Source organism: Pholcus phalangioides, unplaced genomic scaffold (genome assembly GCF_987345545.1).
Source record: "Pholcus phalangioides strain wild (caught in Gottingen) unplaced genomic scaffold, Ppha-v1.0 ptg000017l_1, whole genome shotgun sequence".
In the NCBI taxonomy this organism is placed as follows: Eukaryota; Metazoa; Arthropoda; class Arachnida; order Araneae; family Pholcidae; genus Pholcus; species Pholcus phalangioides.
Window position 1 is genome coordinate 2,889,345 of NW_028301610.1, and position 18,708 is coordinate 2,908,052.

The following is an 18,708-nucleotide window of genomic DNA, read 5'->3' on the forward strand; positions in this document are numbered from 1 at the left end:
CGAATCATAGAATGCACCGATTCGGCAAAGGTTCTTTTGTTCCACTTTTCTTATGTTCCGATTTGGAGGAAGTACGCGCCAGGATTACTTAGAGATTTTGAAAAGAGAGATCTAAACGTGATTCTTCTTTGCAGAGGGTCCTTTTCAAAGGTGTTTCGATGCTTTTGACAACAAGCAGTGACTCTAAAATCTCTGCCGGTTTTATTGTTCTCGTACTTGAAATGTTAGGCACGAAGCTGGAATCTGCAAGAAATGATACGAATTCCTCTAAAGAAAACGGTGTTACATCTAAATAAAGAATTTCCGTGAATGTTGCTACGCATTTCAATGGTCATCACTTACCAGCAGGAAACTCAACGAACGATCTCGCCTTGACGAATCTCTTTACTCGGCTTCCACCAATGCATTCAGTCGCAAGTCAAATCCCCGTTGCGGAGATTTGTTCACATTTTACGCCATTTAATTTTTTTTTTTTTTGAGTCTCATCCCATCGAATTGCATAATTTCAAATTCCTATAAAGATGTTTCAGCAGTTTTCTTCATCCTTAATGGTAGATTTTACACTTAAGGTTTGTATTTCTTTATGAAATTACATTTAATTAATTATATATTTCCGCACATACGCACACACACAATTACAGTTTTTCTTGAAATAAATGCCGAAAATGCCAAGGTTTCATCTTTTGAAACCATAGTTCTAGAAACTTACAGTGCATGAACTTCAGAATTGGGGCTGAACTTTTCTAGAATAGAAAAATTACCAATTAAAAATAACTAATTAATTCTGGTATAATTAAGGTAATGTAATATCTTATTCCAGAAACGTGAAATACTCACATTTGGTATATGTATGTATAATAATATTACATGCAAAATACATACAAAAATTTAATTAAAACTCACTTTTCATTCCATTCTTTTCGTTCAACATGTTTTTGAGAAGGCAGGCGTCTGGGAAACAAGGGTTGACATTTTTAGTGCAATTAGGTACTACTCTAGGTAGAAATAGAAATGAATTACCTTTTGGGTTTGATAATACAATTGAATAATCGACGTTAGATTAACCCAAAATTCCAAAAATAACACGGTTATACGCGTTTCGGAACTATATGAAGTTCCTTCATCAGTAGCAGAAACAAAGAAGAAAGAAAAATATTGAAACTCCTTATAGCGGGAGTTACTCGCTGTTGTAGACAAGAGTCAAATTCAAAATGAACCGGCAACAAAAGAGCAAGAGGACGGAAAAAAGAAGAAAAATGGCGGAGCCAATCACAACCGAGAACGTGATAGTGATGCTGATGGAGAAGAATAATTATTGTAGAAACTGTTGCCAGATTTTTGAGAAGGGTGGTGTGCTAGATAGGTCGTTGACCAACTGGTTTGTGTTTTTGTTGATGTGGAATGATTCGAAGAAATTCAAGTCAGACGGTGAGCGACATTTTTGGATGATATTGGCAGAAGAGAAGTCAAATTTATGGTCAAAGGACCAGCAGTGTTGGGCTATGGATGCGCGGTTAAGGTCTTGGTTGCTTACGTATCTTCTATGCTCATTTAAACGGTATTTTAGGGCACGTTTAGTTTGGCCTATATAAATGATAATCCGCATTGGCATGAAATGCTGTAGATGCCCCAGTTGTTGAGTGTGTCAATGGGATCTTTTACTTGAGAGAAACGAAGTTTATTGACGGGGGTGAAAACCACAGAAAAATTGTATTTCCGAAGGATTTTAGCGATGCGTTGGCTGGTTTTTGGGAAGAAAGGCAAAATGATCAAGTTTTTTTGTTCAGGTTTAGGCTTGGTTTTTGAAGTGTTTTTAATCAGTTTGCTGTGTAGATTATCAATGAGAGAGTTACGGTAGCCACGATCGACTGCCATTGCTATAAGGATATTCAGTTCAGCATCGAGTAACGTCGGCGAAAAGCAGATATTAATGGCTCGCTTCACGTATGTGTAGAACGAGGCAAACTTTTGTGATGGACGATGCGCAGAGAGGTTGTGAGGGGGTAGAGAAACAGCAAACGGTTTGCGAAATACAGTGGTAGAGAAAGTTCGTTCATGGCGAGTGACCAATACGTCCAGGAATGCAATTTGGTTATTGTTTTCTTCCTCTATAGTGAATTGAATGCAAGGGTCAATGGAATTGAGAGTATTTAGAATATGGTCAATGTTAGCGTTACGGTGAAGAAGAACGAAGCAATCATCAACATATCTGACATAAAAAGGAAAACGAATTTCACGGAAGAGTTTTGTTTCAAAATAGTGCATGTAGATGTCACTAAGTACAGGACTGAGAGGGTTTCCCATGGCAAGGCCTTCAGTCATACGAAAGAATTGTTTGTTGAAAGAGAACGTATTTTGGTTGAGACTCTAAGTGCCTACTCTTTTCGAACCAGGCATGGGGTTACCCCCCCCCCCCGATGACGACCTACTGCATAGGTTGTATTTCACTCTTGCATAAACTTCATCTCTTGTATTCTTTTGTTCTTCAAATAATTACTAATTTATACAAAAATTGCCACGTTTTCAAGACAAATAAATTCAATTGGTCGATAAATTTAACCTCAGTCGTGACAAAACTTCCAACACTTTGCAACAGATGGCTCCCCAATTCGCATCCAAAGACTACTTGGACGCAGCAAATACAAAGGCGAACTCTTCGGACGACCAGACATAAACATCACCCCTCCACGACTGATTCGTGTGAATTCTGACCACGAGGTCCTGATGACGGCTCTCCATTGAAGAGCCGAAACGCGTCGACCATTCGACCAATTGAATTTATTTGTCTTGAAAACGTGGCAATTTTTGTATAAATTAAAACCAGGCAAAGTTTCTAATTTTTGTGATAATTACTGATTGTGTGTATATATATTATATAGTCTACTACGTCTACTAACACCAACAAATTCCCTTGACAGATCAGATCGATCTCTTGGGAACATGTGAATATCACGTTATTATGTACATGATGATAATTATTTGTTCATAGGACTAGCTTTGCAATCGTTTACTTCAGAAGTATACCTTCAATTATATAATAAAAGACGTTTTCAAATAACATGCGTTTTCTTAATATGTAATAATTTTTTGAAGGACTTATAAAATACAATTTCAAGTAGTGAAATTGTAGAACCTGTTCTACACTTGCAAACTGACTTGCAAAAACTTCCATATTTTGAAATTTAATATTCAGAATGAAAATTATTATGTTTCGGTGATTTATCACCAGCTTCGATTGGCTTGAAAATAAAAAATTATGAAGTTTTCATAAACCGCATGCCATTTGAAAACTTTTTGTTATTGTAAAGTAGTTGATAGTAAGATTGAGCAATATCAGTTTCAATACTTGAAACATTGCAAAATATTCCAATTATTCAAAGCAGTTCACCTACGAATCCAACATCAAAAACTCTGAAACGCAAAATTAATGAAAAATAACTAAAATAAATAACTAATAAACTCAAAAATAATGAAAATAACTTAGCATTCATTATTCTGTGTTTTTTTTTTTCATTTTGTGTTCTGTCTTCCATATTACCCGACTATTTCATATTTCCCCATCTCACTAATATCTTTTTTAATACCCTTCTTTTCTGACATGATATTTGACTTTAAATAATATGCATTTGCCTGCAACGACAAGAATCCAAATTTCATAAAAATATGTTTCAGGTTTCAATCGTTTTTTTTTAAATTGGAATAATAAAATAAATTAAAACTTATCTCATAATCCTTTCACCTATATAGAGCCCATAAAAATATATTTGTCATTCGTTAGGATATAGATTGATTACCTACCAAGCTTGTCATATCGTATTTTAAAGTTGTAGATGGTGGAGGAGTTCATGACAACTGAAGGCAAGATATTCCATGCAGTTACAACTCTTATAGAAAAAACTCCCTGCGACGCAACATCCTAGAATGTCCATAATCAATCTCCTCCCTTCCTAGCCAGGACATGGCTCGTCGCTCTGTCTTAACGAAGAGATATAAGCAGGTGATTCCGTAATCAACTGGAATTGATGTTCCCGAGTCGAAGCATATGAATGGCGGCGTAATAATATTTCATGGTTCATCATATCATTCACATTTAAGATGTTAAATACAGTCGACGCCGCTTATTAGAATCACGGAAATGTTATCATTCGGGTATTGTTATCACTTTTGCGAGGAACGAGAGAGACCAATACCATAACATGGGAAAAAACTTGTTTTTTGTTACCGAAACTTCGGATAATGCCATCAAATTTATTTCCGTAGAAAGTTCTTTTGGGCATTCTGAAGCAAAGGTTTAACCAAACTTAACTTTTCCCCTGTAAGTTGTCATTATCAGGCTGCAAGACTATGTAGGAGGCTAGGACAGGGCCGTCATTTCAACTTTTTCCGGGGGGGGGGGGGCAAAGAACATGTACTCAATGTATGTATATGTATATATTTGTATATTGAAAAATATAATTTTCTATATATGAAAAAAGAAAACAAATTAATTATGTGAACTGGAAAGCAAAAAATGAAAATTTCAAAAGGAAAAAAATATAGAATTCAAAAATGAGAAATTCAAAAAGAATTCAAAATTTAAAAAAGTTATAACCAATGTTTAGGGCTCTCATCAGGGGGGGGGGGGGCGGAACATCCTGACATTGGCTTAACACAGAAAGTTTCTGAGAGCATATCCTGGCATTCATAGCCTGAATAGATGCTCGATCCCCCGACGTTCTGCTGAAGTACATTTGAATTCAAAAATCAAAGCCAAAAACAAATGTTTTTTTTGTCAAATTTATGAAATAGCCAAGTGGCAGTCAATATAAAAATATATAAAAAATATAAAATAGAAAAATAGATGCATAAGGTACAAGTGCATACCATGTGTTAATCCTACGCGGGTTGTGTTCAAAGTGAACAGTTATAGTTATTGGTGTGAGGAGGAAGTAAGTCCAAGGTGTAAGGAGGAAACCCGTTGCATATAAAGATTTTTTTGAGATTAATGCATTTTGAAAATCATTGGCATTATTACAGATATGTTTGGTGCGAGATAGTTGAGAAAATACAAATGTTCCTGAAAACCGTTTTGCTGTTTAATATTTCTCAGTTTTGAATTCTTCTATATTTTTTTCCTTTTCAAATTTTCATTTTTTGCTTTCCAGTTCACATAATTAATTTGTTTTCTTTTTTCATTTGTAAAAAAATGTATAAAATTTTTCAATGTTTTTTCACTACACTGCATATTACAGCTGCCTATTGCGCTGGTATTGGTGAGTTTTGACAAATTTTAAATTTTTATAATGTTCATTTTGTATATTTTTTTATATATTTGTATACATATATACCATTTTTAGTATATTTTCAAAAGCCGGGGGGGGACAAGGGCTCTCCGACCCCCCTCCAAATGATGGGCCTGGGCTAGGAGCTGTTCTCCTCCCTCCTCTTATGTTGGCAAACACTTCCGTACTCAATCAGTCCATAGTATTCGCTGTGATCTATATACGTGTAGAGCTGTTTTTACAACGGCCTTCCTAAACAAATTTATGGCAAAAAAGCCATACTTTTGTATACTAATTGCTTTCGGTTGACCAGATTCGAATTTCTTTTCCCGAGAAACTTCCGCAAGGGATCTATTTCTTGAATTATGTGGGAAAGAATAACAGAGCCCCGTCCGGTTTTACCAATAACCGTTTACCATGCATCCCGTTCTACCAACCTGAATGTAATGTCATCGTACTTGCAAACGGAACTTTTTGGATATTGTTGTCATCCGGTTATTGTTTTCAGAATCTCCGAGTCCCAATGTGATCACATTAAGCGATATGGACTAATTCGGATATCCTCATCATCAACAACAACAATTTTCAATCAACTTCTGGGTTAAGGTCGCCTCTAAATTTTTTCATTCTGTGCTCTGTCTGATGCTTTAACCATCCAGTTGACTCCAGCCACTTTTCTGATCCCGTCCATCCATCTTGTATGGGGACACCTTCGCGAACGTTTAACCCCAGGGTACCAATCCAGAATACTTGTAGTCTATCTGTTGTCCTGTCTTCTGGCAATATGTTCAGCCCATTTCCATTTTAGACGTTTAATTCTTTCCATGATATAATATACCTTTGTGTGGCTTCTTATCCAAGTCATTTATTTTCTGTCGCTTCTGTCGTTCTTTCCGGTCTTTCATCAGTTTCTTTGTTTCTTCTGTTATTTTCTTCATCGGTTTGATTTCTTTTTCTCCAGCGCGACTTTTTTGCTACTTCTTTTAGGGTAGTGGTTAAAGTTCAGTTCATCGTGAGGACATCTTGTCGATCTTCAGTGGTGTTAGATAACAAATCAAATCGATTCTTCAGCTCTAACTGGAATTTATATCTATGTTTTTGAATATTTGCCATATCGGTGACAGTTCTTGTATTTTTGATGAGTTTTGCTCTTTCCATTCTAGTGTTAAGCACTATTCTACATCTCACCAGTCGATAATCGCTTCCTGTATTGAATTTGTTGAGAACCCTGTAGTCTTATGCTTCTTATTAGATAGGATGTGGTCTATCTCACTTGTTGTTCCAGTCGGGCTTCTCCAACGCCCGAGTGATGTGGTGGTAAGATGCCCGTCTATCACCGTGAAGGTTGCTGTCACGGTCCGGGGTTCGAACTTAAGGGAGGTTATAGATAAAGATATTTTCCCTAACGCGCACGCGCGCGAACTTGAGGCGACCACCGACAGACAGCGCTTTCATTTCCAACCTATCTCATTAATGGCAGTAAATTGAAATATAGCGATATGGCCAGAGATCGTGTTTGGTGAAGTAGTTGGTCTTCTCCACCTTCACTTTCTTTGGGGTTTCTTCTTCAAAAATGAATTTATGATGCATAACTGTTCTCTCTCTGCAAATTCGACGAGTAGGTTTTTCTGTCGTGAGATTACTTTCAACTGAGCTTTCACCATTTCTCTCTCCAATTCTAGCATTGTAGTCACCCGTTACTATTTTGATATGTTGGTTTCCTTTACTATTCATTTTGCCTAATTCTTTATAATTTCGAACATATTCATCATTTCGACGATATCGTCGAACATAAATTCCCATAACTTGAGAAATCACGTTTGAATGTTTATTATACCCATGTTACTCTATGAGAGTGATTTTCCTAAAATGCTTTGCAACATCTGTTCCAATAGGGGTTGAACATTCGCCTCTCTAGAAAATCTTAGATACCAAAATAAGGGATCCATCCAGTTGATAAATCCAAAAAGTGGAAATTTGCACATACGTGCTTCTGACATGGTAGGGGACGATATCTCCCCGACGCCTACGTTCTTCCAAAAAAAAGTATTAAAACACCGAATCTCTCTCTTCATAGCTCAAGTCCTCCCTGCATACTCACTGGTATTCTAGTAGCTTCTCTGCCCTCGTTCAACCAAGTACACTGCTGGCCACCGTAAATGCAACACCCTGAAGGAAGCATGCAAATAATATGAAATTTACAACATGCATTAGCGGAGGTGAGATGTGCAAATGATTAGAATTTCAGCGCAGACGCACATCACGCGCGCCTGTGGCGCCACTTCAAAGCGCTATTTAAGGCTCGGAGATTTCGACGATTTGAAGTACGGCAATTGTGTTTTTCTTGTGGTTTTTTCAAAAAAACGATCAATTATGCCTCGTAGAAAACAGCGATCATCTTTTGATCAAGTATCCGAGTTCGACGGAGGAAGGATAGTGGCTTACCGAGATTGTGGATTATCTTTCAGGGAAATCGGTAGTCGTGTTGGACGAAACCAAACAACTGTAATGCGGATATGTGATCGTTGAATGCAGGAGGGTACGATGGACCGACGTGTTCGATCGCATCCACCTCAGTGCACCACTTCACGTGATGACAGGCGTATTGTGCGTATGGCAGTGACGGATCGCTCAGCCACATCACGAACCATAGCACAGCACATTCAGTCTGTACCGCATCATCCAGTGTCTGCGCGTACCATTCGACGCCGTTTACAGCAGAGTGGTCTGTCCGCAAGACGTCCATTGCTTCGTCTACCCTTGACGCAGAACCACAGACGTCTCCGCCGCCAATGGTGCGATGAAAGAAGGATGTGGACGGCACAATGGAATGAAATTGTCTTTACTGACGAGTCACGCTTCTGTCTGCAACACCACGATGGTCGGATTCGAGTCTGGAGACACCGTGGAGAGAGGATGCTGAACAGCTGCGTTATGCACCGCCACACTGGTCCTGCACCGGGTATTATGGTATGGGGCGGTATTGGATATCACTCTCGCACTCCTCTAGTACGCATTGCCGGTACTTTAAAAAGCCAGCGCTACATCTCCGAGGTGTTGGAGCCAGTTGTCCTTCCTTACCTTCAGGGCTTGCCCACAGCCATATTTCAACAGGATAATGCGCGACCACACGTGGCACGCATTGTCCAAAGGTTCTTCGTCAATCGCCAGATTGAATTGCTTCCCTGGCCAGCTCGCTCTCCGGATCTTTCGCCGATAGAAAACATGTGGTCCATGGTTGCTCAACGATTGACCCAGATTACATCCCCAGCTGCCACACCAGATCAACTTTGGCAACGCGTGGAAGCTGCTTGGTCTGCTGTACCCCAAGAACACATCCAAAGTCTCTTTGAATCAATGCCGAGGCGTGTGGCAGCGGTGATCTCCAACAATGGCGGCTACTCTAGCTACTGATTTTGGCAGGAACCACACTTCACAGAAGTCTATAAATTTAATCATTTGATGCTTGGTCAACATGTTATCTACAAAATAAATATTGTTGCGATATCTCTTGTCTTTCTTGGTGTTGCAATTTGGCTGGCCAGCAGTGTATATACAGGCTGCATAGCTAACAACTCGCACCGCAAATTACTGGCGAACCGTTGACCCTAGAGGCTAAAATGCTTCCAATGCTAAAAGGTATCTATATAACGTATGGACCTCAGATACGCCATTCACATTGCAAGGTGTTGTATAGTTATTAAAATGAAAAAAATTAACTTATACGTACTCCGTATCTTTAAAACTCAATTACAAGTTTTTTGCATGTCCTTCTTGAGGCCAACAAAAAAGTTCCACGTTTTTAAGGGCAATATTCGCTGAGATATTTTAATATTTTATTATTAAGTGTTGTTCATTAGTTTATTCTGTTCTTTAACAATTTTTCTACGATTTTGAAATTCAAATATCTCGCCGTATTGCACTTGGAAACGTGGAATGCTTTTGTGTGACTCAAGAGAGATTGAGCAATAAATTTCTAATTGGAATTTTCAGGACAGGATGACAAAATAAAGTTTTTTTTAATTCTAATAACTGTACAACCCCTTGCAGCATGAATGACGTGTTTGAAGTCTACACTTTATTTGGATACTTTTACTAATTGGAAGTATGCCTCTAAGATGCACCTTGTATATCTCTAAAGATAATATATTTTTCTGAAGATATAGTCAGTCTCCAAAACCGTACGGCATACTTTAGGCCAGAACAAACTAAGCCTGAGAAAAGCAGAAGGATGACTCTAGGACTGATGTTCGTCACCCAAACTTGAGTCGCAGAGACTTCTGAGATGGGTCGCACTAATTCGCATACAATCTGGTTAAAAATCTATATGTAGCTGTGCCACTAATTTCAGGGGCATCTCAACGGTTTGTGCTGGGGACCCGGATATTATTTAAGGTTCTCTAAAGAAATTTGGAGAACGTCTGTATTCAAAAATTTATAACATTATTATAAAATGCAAAGGAATGCTGAAAAATATCTACACAAAAATATGTACACCTGAAATGAAAATTAATGAAAGTTCAGAGTTGATAAAAAATTGAAATTGATTGAAGCTTTTTATCAGCCACCTCGTTGGGCATTTTGTCTGTTGTGGCGTTGTATTTGTATTTGTATTTGAAGAAATACGTACTTCCAGAATAAGTAAAAACATTTTTTTTATTGAAAAAGATGATGCAGGAATTGGTGAAAATGATGCAAGAATCAATGAAAGAAATAATTGCAAAAATTCGAAATTAATGAGAGAAATAATTCTAAAATTAATAAAAATTCAGAGTTTGCGAGAGAAATAATTCCAGAATTTATTATTTAGGAATATTTTATAAGCCTTTTTATATTCGAATAGACCCATGAGTTGATCCTGTTGTTGATTTTGGGTGTCGGCTAAGAGCCCCTGCTCTAAGAGAACGTGAAGAAACTTTTTTAAGCATGAAGCCAACCTTCTTATTTTAATCCTCAATTCGATGAGCATCCCGAATAATTTTACCATTCAACTGGTAAGTGAAACATGGGTTGAATTAAAATGAGCGACCCCCAGCACTTGTCAACGCTGAAAGTCATACCCTATTTTTGGCCATGCTGCAAGCCTCTTTAGGTGGATTATAATGCAGTTAAAAATAAAACGGGAATGATGATAAAAATGAATAGAACTACATTATTCAATTGAAATTCATGTAAAGTTTTTACAGGATTACGTTACTGAAAATCCAACCCTAGCTAAGGTATTTGTGACAAGTCGAAAGACTTAATTAAGTGGATTCGATAAGGTATTATTCGCATTTTCATATCGAACGTAAACAGAGTAACACACATTCACCTGTCGTATATGGTTTTATTTTATTTTCTATATGTTCTATCGTTAGCGGAAGAATACGACCTCCAGAGTTGTACAAAGAAAAAGTACTCGTAAACTGCTCGGACAATACTGATAATTGACCACGCTACCAGAAAGAGTTCGTCAGCCTAGGAAAATCGATTACAGTTCTATTGGTTCGGCAAAATGAAAAAGACTAAAGTTTTGCCAACTTATCGGTTGAATAAAATTTCTAATTTTTATAATATTGTATAAAATTCCTTCTTTTTTATAATTTCATTGAAATTCAGTTACTATTGAAAAAACCATGGTTTATAATTCTTTAAAAATAATCAATACGTGCATCCATTGAAGGAAAAAATGGCGAAATTTTCATGTAGTTGGCTTTTTTCCATTTTACTGGGTATTTTTGAAGAGCTTTCCTTTCTTTTGAAGCCTTATAACCTGTATCAATTCATTGAGTACTTTTCATTTAATGCATTAAAATAGGAGCTAGTTGGACTGCAGCTTCAGTTTGTTTGCAGTGATACTGATATTTCATATAACGTGTCTTCTCAATTAGTCCTGTTTCATGAAATTTATGGGTCATATTGTGAAAAATAGATAAACCATTTTTGAAGAATATGCTATCTCTTCTGCTGCTGGCTCTTCATTCAATATTCAATTCCGCTGATCAGATATAACAGATCAGTTAACCCTTCAAGCGGCATTGACGAGATATCTCGCCTCCTCGAAAGCATCTCATTTTAGCATTAGCCAGCCAGATGTTTTGTAAAGCGGATGTGAATGGAATAATTTTCCCAAAACCCCTTAGTTTGCGCCTTCTGAAAATTTGAAGGAAGCTAGCTCACATGTTTAAAAAGGATGTGGCACTTTGAAGAGTTTTTATTGATTTCTGCTGTGCCACTTAAAGGGTTAAATTAATTCGGTGTTCAGCGACATTGTGATTAGATGAATGCAATTTGATGAAATTGGCAATTAAACATTCGTTATTTGTTGAATTCACTTTTTCATCCACTAGCCAAATAAAGTATTTAGCGCAATGATAATAGATAGAAATAAACGTGGGAATGATATGAATAATTTCCCTGTATACGCGTGAAATCAGTTCTGACTTTTGATTTCATTTCAAATAGAACACCAGAAATATGAAGAATGAATTATAAAATAAAATACACAATAATAATATATGCATGAGAAAGAAAAGGCTTTCATTGGTAGCATTTGCCAAAAATAACCATCTAGAGTTAATCGGTAATTTTGTTTCGATCGGGAAAGCAGATCGTATCGGAGTACATCAGCTTACAGTTTTCGGAACATAACTAAGTATGAATCAAAAAAAATGTTGTCATTCATTCATTCAGCTAAAATTTTGAATATCTGAAAGGAAATGATCTGATAAGAGGTGATAAATATAATACTGTATGTGAGTAAATCCCGAATATGTGAACACGAAATCGATAATGTTCAGTCCAGAAGTTAATAATGAACTTGATCAAGATCCAATTGGCAGCGGTTTATTCTTATGGTAACATTTACTGGATTGGTCTGATTGCGAATAAATTTGAGACATATATAAGTGATTACAATTATTCGGAGAGCTAGGAAAATATGGGATATATTATTACTATGTATGTATCTCAAAAACACCCATGAAAGAAAGAGATGAACTTTTCTTATTCTTTCAACTATTGAGTGAACGAATCTCTCTCTCTCTCTCTCTCTTTCTTTTTCACACTATACCCGTTGTGCGTATGTGTTTCCTATATCGTCATATGATGAAGATATTGTACGCATATAGAACAGTAAAAACCATTCATTGAATAAGTACCAGTCTAGAAATATAGAACCTCAATAATTCTTTCATTAGCATCTACTTATGTAAGAACATTACGAATAGCTATACGTCTCCATGAAGTTTTCAACCATTCGTTTTGTTTTTAAATTTAAACATCATTCTCTTTGAGCATGCATCCAACAAAGCCCCATTTGACTACCTTTCCAGGGATCAGTTACCACATAACGTATAACCAAAATTATGTTTGAAACGAGTAATGATTTATAATTCATTATTAAATTCCCAAAACTCATCTGAATCATCTATGAAAAGTCATGTATATTTCTTTAAAGAACAGTTCAAAATTGTTTGAACAATTCAAACAATTTTTAATCGTTATTTCCACTTCTCTTTTTTTATTTGGCGTATAGCGAATGAGACAATATACAAGGAGGTAACTATCGACCACACACATAATAATTATACACGTGATTCCTTGTGAAAAACTAATGTGGAAAAGTGTTTCAGTTTTTTTTATTTGACCCATAATTTTACGAGTTATAGTGCTTTAAAGATTGATGACGTCCCATCAAAATCCTGCCAAATTCACCGAACCTACAACTTGGCTTTTTTGGAACTGAATAAAAATAGTATAACCCTAAAAGAAATCGAGAAAAGCGTAAACCAGTTTTTTTCCTGTCGTGTGTGTGTGTGTGTGCACTTTGCAATAACACTTTGCGGTTTTATACCCAAAAATAAAAATGTTGTTTGCTCTGATCAAAGTTGCACGTCTGTAATCATTTGATTTGTCTCGTTTAAATGTGAATAAAGTATTACTAACAATGTTTCTCTATATTTTATTGAATACTATTCGTAATCGTCACAAAGTTTCAGATGCAAGGAAATTTATCAAACTTCTAAGAAAATACTTATAAACTGTTCTGTTATATACAGGGTGTCCTGTAAATGCTAGCACGGCCTTTATCTTATCAACCGTCAGTCGTAGAGGTATGATTCCAAGATAAAAAATGCTCAACAGGCGTTCAAAAATTACCGATTAGTGTGTAAAAAAATTACAGTGTGTAACAAAATAAAAAATATAAATTTAGATACGGTCCCCCCCCCCCGTTTGCTCTAACTTCCAATTACAAAGTTGTTGCCCTGTCTGTCCTGATGCCAACTAAAAAATTCCATGTTTTTAAGTGCAGTATTCACGGAGATTCGAACTCGAAAAATGGAAAAAATTTGGGGAAGAACAGCGTTAAATCCGGGTAAAGCAGTTTTTCCTCATTTAACACTGTTCTTTACCAAATGTCCTCCATTTTTCGAATTCGAATATCTGTGAATATTGCATTTAGAAATACGGATTTTTTTTTTTGTTGGCACCAGGACAACTTTTTTATTGGAAGTTAGAGTACAGGGGACAGTATAAAAATTTAAATTTTTTATTTTGTTACACGGAATTTTCACTCTGAAAACTGGTATAGGGTAATTTTTTGAACGCCTGTTGAGCATTTTTTAAACTAGAATCATACCTTTACGACGGATGATTGATGAGATAAAGGCCGTTCTGGGACTTACAGGACACCCAGTATACGTGTTTTGTTTTCCCGATGAAAGTGAGAATCTTTTTTCGAAATTTCAGATATTTTATGCGAGTACTTGTTACAATGACTACGGATACGTAAATTTCGTATTTACGAAATAACCGCGATAAATGCGAAATTTCCGAAATAAATGTGATAAATATGAAATCCGCCAGTTATGGAAAAAAAAGAAGAAATTTGATTTTGTGTACTATTTTTTCGCGAAATGTCGGTAACTTACACTTTTCGAAGTGAAGACGTCCTAACTGTGCTCGGTGCTTGTGAGCGTGCTTGAAAGGGAAACCACAAGCATCACCTCTTCCCCCCTAACAATGTATTAGATGTAACTATTGTAAAGTTGTATATATATACAACTTTTTGGAATTTCGGGAAAAAAATGCTATAGAGAGCATTTGAAAAATAAACCGATAGTCGTTAATAGTGGCAGATGAAACATCCGATGAGCCAGGGAGGTGTGTTTTTTCAGTCCTATTGAAAACCATTGATTCTGAACCAGATTAGTCATGTTACCTGCAAGAGTATAATTTTGGAGGCCGCTAATTCTGCCGTGCGCATAGGCGGAGATAGACTTGGAAGTCTGGGGGGCACGCCCATTATTGCTGGGGGGGGGGGGAACAAGATGATGCTGTTGTCTATTCATCTATACATATAATGCATTAGATCAGTCGACTTCACCCTCACTTGCCCCCCCCCCCGTATCTCCGCCCATGGCCGTGCGCTCCCAATTGAATAGGCCTACTTCCGAGTAGATGGTCTAGCACGAGTCTCAACGCGTTGAATGACTGCGTGCTTCAACCTATTGAAAACACTTCTTGGTTACAACATTTCGCACTAACAGTGCTGGGCGCAATTCTCGTGCGTGACGCATTCATTAAAGAGTTCAAAGAATTGAGAATTATGTTGTGGCCAAAAGACGAAGACAAATGTTTTGCACTGAAAAAAAAAAAAAAAAAAATTAAAATTGCGTATTTAAACTCCCGAAAAGAAAGCATCACAATTGTCAGCAAATCTCATCCCATCGCCGTTAGTAACCAGGTAGCATTCGTGATCATTTATCTGAGCAAATATATGGAGCATTTCTTAACCTTTACAGCAGCAATCCCGAGTTATCTCGTCAAACTTGATCTGCTTTATTTCGGGCACTCCGAAGTATCTCGGGTTCTTAACACGCTTTTATTTCCAATGTGGCAATTATAATGCGCGGATCAGGAAAACTTTAAAAACCACTTAAAAGGTTAAAGGAAAGTTTTGGTGATGAAATTCTAGCTCGTAAAATATATATATACGAGTTCAGCTAACTTAAGGATAATCGTCTTCGCCGTCGTTGGGAACGGACGTGCTATTATCGCGCTCCGCTCACCGACCAATAGAAGAAGTTTTATCCGAAACCGTTGCCGGGGGATTACCGTAGGATTATCCGTCACGCCAGTGCGCCATTTTGTGTCTTTCTTTGTGTTTTTCTTCGTTCTCGTGAGTTTTACTTAGCGTGTTGTTTATTTTTGGGTCATATTCTGCGGTGATTTTCTTTTTTTTTAGCGCACGTTGGATTATGAGATAAGTGGTTTTTTTTTATTATATTGCTCTCATTTATTTTAAATTTTCGTTGTGTATTTTCAATCGACTTATATTTATTTTTCTCGTTCGCATTTCATTTTCGTTGTTTTTTCGCCAGGTTCGCTCGCTTCTTTGATATAAGTTCGTAGGTTTTTGGACGTTAGTGTTAGCAAACAGTGTATACTTTTTCCCGGGTACTCTCAATAACTTTGTTTTCCTTCCATTTGGGCCTATTGTTGTAGTGTTAGTGTTTTGAGATAGTTAGCTAATTCTAATAAGTATAAATTGTACTTCGTAGCTTAATACTTTTTTTAGAGGGGTGTTGTATTCTTTATATACATATTTATTTTATTCTTCGTGATTTAGTGCTGAGCATTCTACTTTACGTAATTTTTTCGTATAGTCTCTTACGTATATTTTGCATAGTAATGTATTTTACATTATTTTAATTTCCAGTTAACGTTTCTCATTTTCCTATAGTTAAGTATTATTATTATTATCTAGCTTTAGCAATAGTGTTAGTATGCCTCGACCTCGACTAGTGTTGTGTAGAGCTTGCGACGGGAGGTTTCCCTGGTCTAGGGGTATAGTAGCTGATAGTTTCAATTGTAAAGGGTGCTTGGATAGAAAAAGGCTGGAACTCGAGGTCGAAGCTTTACGGGAAAAAGTTAGGGTGCTAGAGGGCCCGGTTATAACGGACCCTCTGGTCGTCGAGCCACCTGTTGATGAAGAAGCAATCTCCACGAACAACGACATTTTAGAGGGCGAATGGGTGGTCGTGGATGAGGTAGAGGGGGATAGTGATAGGGGTTTAATCATCGGCGATTCTATGGTTAGGGAACTTGGGAACCGAGTGTGTAGGGATTTTCGGGGTTTCGAGCGCTGTTGTCTTCCTGGGGGGAAGATTGGCAACGTTCGAGACGTTTTTCATCGCCGAAAGTTGCCCTTGCGGGTGATTCTGTGGGTGGGAACAAATCAGGTAGGAGCGAATATTAGTGAGTCTCTGTCAGAATACCGGGATTTACTATTATCCGCTAGGGAGGGGGGTTCAGATGTGGCAGTGATTCCAGTGCTGCCAAGGGGTAGTAGGGGGTATAGGAATAGGATCCACCAATTCAATATAGGCCTGAAGGACATTTGCTCCTCACTTGGGGTCACGTTCTTGGAGCTTCCCGCATTTACCGATAGGTGGCTTCGTTCGGATGGGATCCATCTAAATAAGAGAGGGGTCTGGGAGGTTTACGATAGTCTTAGGTCAGGTTTTTTACTCCCAGACCACATAGTCGGGAATGCGGGTTAGTTAATGATAATCACAACAGTACTGACGAATTACCCACCTCTGACTTGGATGGCTTCTCGATTGACAACAAACCACCGGGCAAATTAAAATGTGTGTTAATAAATGCCAGGAGCTTGGGTAACAAGAAAGATTTTTTAGAAACTATGATAGTTGTGGAGGACTTGGATCTTATAGCCATTACAGAATCTTGGGCAAACGATGGGGATGAATCTTTCTTACACATCTCCGGATACGATACTTTTTTGAGAAATAGATCTGATAGGAAAGGGGGTGGAGTGTTGATATACGTGAAATCATGTTTGAAGGCTAGAGAGTGTAACGTGCAGAGAAGTGATATTGAAACCATATGGGTTGAACTTGAGAACAAAAGACGTCATAAGCTTATTGTTGGGGTTTGTTACAATCCACCGAATAGGGATCAAAACTACATCGCCAAAATGCATGATGAAATTTCCTACATGTGTAAGCGAAAGAGGGTTCTCATACTAGGGGATTTCAATTACCCGGGTATTGATTGGGAGAACCTTTCATCTGGAAATCAGTATGAAAGAGACTTTCTTAAGTTGGTGCTCGAAAATTTTTTGTATCAGCATGTATCAGAAGCCACTAGGGGTACTGCTATTTTGGATTTAGTTCTTACTAGTTCTGAGGATCTAGTTGAACATGTTTCGGTGGGGGAAGAGTTTTCTTCCAGTGATCATCGTATCGTCAGATTTCACTGTAACTTTTCCTCGGGTAAGGTTGATAACAAAAGACTGGTTCCTTGTTTTCGGAGAACTAACTTTGATGTTTTGCGAAGAAGGTTAGCGGAAGTTTTCAAAGACCGGTTGGAATCAGTAGGGGTGGTAAGTCAATGGGAAGAATTTAGTACGAAGCTGTCCTCTGTTTTGCACGACGTCATACCCTTTGTTCGAAAAAAGCGTGTTTGTACATCACACCCTCTATGGTTCACGGATAGCGTGCGGAACCTTTATCTTGAAAAGAAAAGAGCATTCAGAGAGTATAAAAGTGGACGAGGTGACCTATCATTGTTTACTGATAAAAGAAGACTGTTGAAGAAAGCGATAAGGGATAGTAAAAAGCAAGTTGAATCTAGGTTGGCAGATAACATTGGCTCTGACCCAAAATCATTTTTTCGATACGTCAATAATGGATGTAAGGGGACAGTTGGCCCCCTCTCGATAGGAGGCTCAAAAGTAGAGAGCAATGTAGGCATGTGTAGTGCTTTCAATGACTTTTTCGCGTCGGTTTTTAATGGAGATAATGATATTCGATATACGGGTGTTGCATGGGGTAATAAAACGCTCAACGATATTCAAGTGGAAGACGTGGAGGTCCTAAATCTTCTAAGAAATGTATGTGCAAGCAAAGCACCAGGACCAGATGATAACTATCCCAGGGTTCTCAGGGAAGGTGCTAATGAATTGTTGGGGCCAGTCGCACAGATATACAGGAGTAGTGTTGCTGAGGGTATCGTCCCGAGAGATTGGAAACTGGCTAACGTTGTTCCGATATTTAAGAAGGGTAGTAGAGAAGTGGTGTCTAATTATCGTCCAGTGAGTTTGACGAGCTCCCTCTCGAAAATTTTGGAAATTATCATCAAAAGGCAGTTTGTGAAGTGGATAGACGAGAATAATGTATTGTCGGATAATCAGCATGGGTTCAGGAAGGGAAAGTCATGTGTAACTAACCTCCTTTGCTTCTATGATTACGTGACTAAGGCTTTGGGTAAGAGCAAAAATGTCGACGTTGTTTACCTTGATTTCCAGAAGGCATTCGATCGGGTCCAACATGGCAAACTCTTGAAGCGTTTACACGAGATTGGAATAGGGGGCAACTTGCTGAATTGGATAGAATCGTGGTTAAGAGATAGGTCGCAACGAGTTATGGTGAACGGG

General features: G+C 37.7%; 1 protein-coding gene and 1 pseudogene across 3 annotated transcripts in view; one reads left to right on the top strand and one right to left on the bottom strand.

Moving 5' to 3' along the window:
• Positions 1–18,708, top strand: part of LOC149072109 (uncharacterized) — a 216,482-nt gene that overhangs the window by 92,164 nt on the left and 105,610 nt on the right. The window lies entirely within an intron of this gene.
• Positions 1,260–2,322, bottom strand: LOC149072110 (uncharacterized; annotated as a pseudogene).